The following is a 6,000-nucleotide window of genomic DNA, read 5'->3' as shown; positions in this document are numbered from 1 at the left end:
TAATAAATAAATAAACTTTGGAAAGGAAGAGAACTTAATGGAAAGCCACTGCCCCAAGTATGAGGAACTGTACCTTGAATTTCTTGAAAGATAGTATGTTTTAAGAGGTATAAAGTACTGATTAGGAATCAAATACAGAATTGTCATCCAAAATCCAAACTCCGATGTGGTGTTAGAAAGTAGCATTCCTTTATTCCTCATGATACTTACTGGGCAACTTAACAAACAAGGATGCACTCTCAGAGTTCAGTTTCTGCATTTAAACAGGTAAGACATATGCAGTACATTGGCATGCATATTCATTCTTTTCCAAGAACTCACACATGGTAGTGTCCCTCTGGGCATGTGCAGCAGAACCTAGGGTGGTTGTACGCCTACTTCCTTAATCTCCATTTTTCCACCATCACTAAGACTTTTGGCTAACCTATAACTGTTTTTCACCAAAGTAGCACATTTCCATTCGTTAGGGCATAATGATCCAAAACAACGTATGTGAAATCTGAGAAAAATGTCCATGCATGTGGCAAAATGCAGATAAGTAATCTGTTATGATAGCTTCTTATAAAGCAGAATTGAGAGAAAAGAAGGTTGTTCACACACCAAGGTTGAAAGTTTAAGAATTAGCACTCATTGATTCCTTTTGCTAAAGTAATATATTGGTCCTTAAAGTAATATACTAATCCCTATGGGCTAAACAAACCAGGCTACGTCAGAATAGACAGATTCTGCCTGATTTGCTCTATGTGATCAGAGCCATTTCTACTTTAGAAGCTGAATAGAGAATCAGAAGTTCAATTTTTCTTGTAATCTGCCTTCACCTTCATGCAAAGGCTAGGCTTGTACTCTGGAGACAACATATATTTCAGATGCAAATAATTCAAATTGGGCACTGTTGGAGTTTTTTCCAGATTGTGCCAGTCATGGTGGATCAGACTCAGGTTTTGTTCCTTTAAGAAAAGCTTCTAAAATATGTTTCTCTCTAAAAAAAACTTCAGACAAATTTATGGCTATTTTAGATTCACCTAATTAGAAAAATAGAAATACAAATTCAAGATACTTATGCACAGTTGGTGCATGTCAGCTGAGCCTTGACAACTGAATACATTCATGGACATGATGGGGGTCCCTTTAGCAATGAAGATTAGAGTGTTGACCACAATACCAGTAGGCCATTTACCTATTACCAGAGGGACTACTGAACCTCCCATGTCCAGCAATCTCCCCTAAGATACAAATAGGTCACACCACTTAGGTCCTACTGCACCTTTCAAGGCCATTTTATTCTATGGGAACCTGGATCAAAATTCTCAGGGGCAGGGAACAGAAGATTATTTCCATTACGAATCTGGGGTCTTACCTGATTATCAGTGCCCGTAATTTGGATCCTAAGCAGGGCAGCCCACGTTGCCTGCAACATTCTCAGGGCACCGGGTCTGCCATCTTGGGGTCTTTCATTCAGGTCCCACAAGGTTTCATACTGTCTTCTCATCCACCCCTGCAGGGACTGAGAGTGTCTTCAGGGCAGCCTTAAGAATACCATTATAACACTCAATGAGGCCTGCCCCTTTTGGATTATATGGCAGGTGGAATTGCCATTCAATGTTATTTTTTTTCTGCCCAGCGCTGTATCGTTGCACCAGTAAAATGAGTTTCTTGGTCACTCTCAATGATGTCTGTGAGTGCCTATGGTCACTCACCATAGGCAGACATCAATTTAGTGAGTGCCCTGATGGTATATGTCTAGTTTGCTTTTGATGCTGGATAGGCCTGCAGTAGCCCACTTGCAGTGTCAACACAGGTCAGGGCATATCTTGCCCCCTTGGACCAAGCCTGATGTAATCAACCTGCCATTGCTGAAGAGGATTGCATCCTGTGTAATCAATAAATATTAAGATGTTATAATTACAAAACAAACAAGAGAGTTAGGCAAAACAGATTATGATAGCAAAAAGAGAACAAACAGAAAGCTTACCCCTATCCTGGGCTCACTTACAAAACTCCAGCAAAGTGAATCTCCAGAAGATTCACTTTTCCCCATTGGTAGTCAGCTCTTAAATAGGTCTAGGAGAGGTGGAGCCAGGCTCCACCCCTTCCAGTAGCACAGGTGAATTGCCTTCACCTGTGCTCCTGTGACTGACTCATTGCTCACCTCAGGTGATCAACCAGAGGTTCAGGCCATGACTCAGCATTTCATACAGTAATGAAAAGATAACAGTAAACTTACAGCAATTTATACTCACAGCTTCTTACAGGATGTCCTGGGAGAAAGTTAACTTTCTTCATAGTAACTGCTATTGTGCTGCGTTGTGGATTTAGGATGAAAACAATGTTGTTAACACTGCAGTATTTTAATTATTACTAAGCAGTTCTTACACTAACTGTGGGACTACTCAGCTTCACATATTGCCATGCCAGTGAGGAGGCTGGTAATGCACAAGCTGAGAGGAAACATGGTTAGAACAGCTGACCTAAACTGGCCAAAAGAATATTTCATGCCATAAAGCATCATGTTCAACAATAAAACCAAGGGAGTTGATCAGGGGGTTACTATGGCTTGGGAACTGACCAGTCACCAGTCATACAATTATAGAATGGCCTGGGTTGAAAAAGACCTCAAAGATCACCTAGTTTCAAGCCCCCATGCTATGTACACGGTCACCAACCTCTAGACCAGGCTGCCCAGAGCCACATCCAGCTTGGCCTTGAATGCCTCCAGGGATGGGGCATCCACAATCTCCTTGGGCAACCTGTTCCGGTGTGCCATCAGAATCTAAGTGAAAAACTCGCTCCTGATATCCAACTTAAACATCCCCTATCTCAGTTTAAAACCATCCGCTCTTGTCCTATCACTATCTGCCCAGTCACCAGGTGGTAATTGCACTGTGTATTGCTTGTTTATATATTCTTTTCTCATTATAGTTATTATTATCGTAGAATCCTTAGAGTTGGAAGGGACCTTTAAAAGTCATTTCCCCAGTAATAAACAGGGACATACATAGCTAGATCAGATTGTCCAGGGCCTGATCCAGCCATGCCTTGAAAGTTTTCAGGGACAGGGCACCAACTGCATCTCTGGGCAGCATCAACTAACATATCTAGCATGTAAGTAGAAGAGCAGGCATCAGTAACTCCATAAGTAAGTGGTGATAATGTTGAACATCTGCACAGATAACTGGGCTATCTATCCAGAACTCACACTTTGGATTGCACAGTGGGCTGCTCAGAACTGTAGTATCTATGCCCAACCTATCTGGGGACAAGACACGTAGATTGATATATGGAATATAGTTAGGTACATATAACAATCAAAAAGACCAACATGATGAAAAGGTGATACAAGAAGCATAATGACAAAGAGACTAGCACAACAGAAAGATGCTATAAAGGAAAGAAAAAGGACTACTCACCCACCTCTGAACATCTAGGCTCATAGGGGAAAATTCCACAAAGGAGGGATCTCCAGACAGAGATTTATCCAGAGTGACAGTCAGCCCTTAAATGGGCTAAGGGAGGTAGAGCCAGACTCCATCCCTTCCAGTCACACGAATGAATAGCCTTCACTAGTGCTCCCAGGACTGCCCACATCCTTTCTCCAGGTGCTCCATTAGTGGTTCAGGATGTGACTCAAGAGTTACCACACAGCATAGTACAGTGTATGCTTATCATGTATCTGGGTATCAACTCATGCAGTCACCTGGAAATTATGAAGCTGACGTAGTGGCTTGGGTAAGGTGGCTGGAAGATTCACCAGCACAGAATGCTGCTTACCAGTTATACAAGAAGTTGTGACATACCAGACAAAAGTTGATGTGGGCAGTAGTAAAAGCATGAAGAATGCCTGTCCAAATATCAGATATTGGACACACCTGTCCGGGTATGTCACAGCTATGAAGCCTGTGCCAGAATGCAACCAAGACCACTACTAGAGATGACAGCTCACCTTGCCAGAGGACACAATCCCTTGCAGAGCTGGTACGTTGTCTATATAGTTCCCTCTACCTCAGGTCTGAAGGGACCAGGAACACTCAAACCTGTGTTGATACAGCAAGGCTATCCAGTACCTTGTGCAAATCAGTCCTATGCCATCAAGGCACTCACCAAATTGATCGCAACATGCAGTACTTCTCAGGTCACAGTGACCAAGGAACACATTTTATGGGTAGAATGACACGGAAGTGGGCTGAGTAAAAAACTTCAAATGATGATTCCATCTGACTTCTAATCCACTGGGAGTGGGCCTGATAGAGCAGTATAATGGCATTCTAAAGGCCACTCTGAAGACTGACTCCCAGTCCCTGTAGAGGACTGCAAAAACTGTACGAGATGCTGAGAGGTTTAAATTAAAGACAGAAAGATGGTTGACCCAGTTCTCTGCATAGGATCCAAATTAAGGGAAATGATGTATGCTTGAAACCCCAAGTTTGGATGCTGAATAATCTGCTGCTGCCTGCTCCTGAGGACCTTGCACCAGGGACCCATAAGGTAAAATGGCCTTGGGAGGTGCAGGTAGGACTGAAGTGATGCAGCCTACTTGCACCATGGGGGATGTTAGTAGAAAAGGAGGGTTTGGAAACTCCACAAGTAATTGGTATATGGATCCCAGATATTATAATACAAACCTGAATTTTCATTATGAAAGGAGCACTAATTGGGTTGCTCTGGCAGGTCAAAAATCCTCCCTTTGATGCCTGATACAATCATCCAACAATCAATTTCAGGCCAAAGGGTGTGGTACAAACAGCTTGGGCATGCCCCTGTTTGGGCAGAAATATTGAGCCAGGACTGTAATGCTGCATGCATGTTAAAGGGCAGACTTGCCTGTTATGGTACTGGTTAAGCATTTGTTTTACTCCCCCTGCAATCCATAGCCCACAAAACCACCAGCAAGAGCAACATTTCTGAACTCTGATATGCTCCAGTGTTGCTGAAGAGACATCATAGCATTCTGCTCCTCAGTGGCACCTGGTGGTGGACTTTCTTGAGGGGGAAAAAACCTCAACAAACTGGACGTTCTGGAAACATCCACTGAATAAATTCTGCAACATATGCAATCCTGTGACAACTACAAACCTTGTATGTGATCCTGCAACAACTACAAAGTCTACGCACTCAATGTTTACAGACGTCTGCGTATTTTGAACACGAGTTGTTGACTCTATATATTGTAATTCAATGTATGGCTCGTCTCCCTGCAAATGTGCCCAATCACTGTTCATTCTGTGAAGGGTGGAGTGTAGATGACCTGTATGGCCATGACTCAAACTGGTGATTCAGCACCTGGTGAAGGGGTATCCTGGCCAAGAGAGCACAGGCAAATTGTTTTCATCTCTTCACCCCATGGCACCAGAAGGGGTAGAGCCACGCTGGGCTCATATAGGGGCCAGTCTCTGAAGGGAGAAGAGAGACTTTTGGATTTAGGCTGGCGTCTGTGAAGGAGTGCTGTGGTCTCCTTCACCAGCTGGGTGACTTCAACTCTTCTTTCTGTATATGACTGTTGTCCTACCTGCAAGTACTTTGCGTGATATTGCTGAGTACCTGCCAGAAGCAGTTTCACTTCTTCATGGGCAGAATAATCCACATGATAACTGAATTATGGTCCTGCAATGAATCTTGCCAAATGTCACATGAGGCATGGAAAAACACCACAGTTTGTCAATAGTACCTTTGAACCATAACCATAGGTGTTAGGGAAAGCTTTTTGCTCCTTTTGTATTGATGCTGCAAATTCTGGGAGGGAAAAAGACTTACGTGAGACCTCCCAGAATCATTTTAAGATCAAAGTTATACTCAAACATGAATACATATTTATTTTTTTTTCGTGAAGAAGATATAAAAAATTTTCACAAAATCTCTTTGGAATGTGACTAACTTATGCAATCTTACCACCATGTTCACCAGGGGTTTCACAGGTGGAAGTCAAAGCCGTAAGATGTTTTAGAATTCCATAATCTATTTTCTTTCTCTTAATTTTAGTGATTTAAAATTTCAGTTCACATAGAC

Source organism: Tympanuchus pallidicinctus, unplaced genomic scaffold (assembly GCF_026119805.1).
Source record: "Tympanuchus pallidicinctus isolate F22 unplaced genomic scaffold, pur_lepc_1.0 scaffold40, whole genome shotgun sequence".
NCBI lineage: Eukaryota > Metazoa > Chordata > Aves > Galliformes > Phasianidae > Tympanuchus > Tympanuchus pallidicinctus.
The sequence above is the reverse complement of the archived record's forward strand: the minus strand, read 5'-3'. Positions refer to the sequence as shown.